The sequence below is a fragment of the Pteropus alecto genome, unplaced genomic scaffold (genome assembly GCF_000325575.1).
Source record: "Pteropus alecto unplaced genomic scaffold, ASM32557v1 scaffold224, whole genome shotgun sequence".
NCBI classification, from domain to species: domain Eukaryota; kingdom Metazoa; phylum Chordata; class Mammalia; order Chiroptera; family Pteropodidae; genus Pteropus; species Pteropus alecto.
Window position 1 is genome coordinate 6,647,460 of NW_006436289.1, and position 411 is coordinate 6,647,870.

The window sequence follows — 411 nt, forward strand, 5'->3', positions numbered from 1 at the left end:
GAAGAAAGAAAGAAAAACTTATGAAAAATAAAAAGTTTTATTTTATCTTCACTTATTCTTTCTTTGATGCTCTTCCTTTGTTATGTAGGTCAAGTTTCTGACCAATATAATTTTCCTTCTTTGAAGAAATTTTAACATTTCTTGCAAATCAGTTCCACTGGCAACAAATTTTCTCATTTTTTGTTTGAAAAGTTTTTATTTCTCTTTCAGTTTTGAAGAATAATTTTATAGGGTACAGAGTTTTACATTGGTTGTTTTTTTTTTTTCTTTCGATACTTTGAATATTTCACTCCAAAATCTTCTTGCTTGTATGGTTTCTGAAGTTAAATGTAATTGTTATCTTTATTCCTCTATAGGTAATGTGTTTTTCTTCCCTCTGGCTTCTATCAGGACTTTGCTTTGATTTTTTTT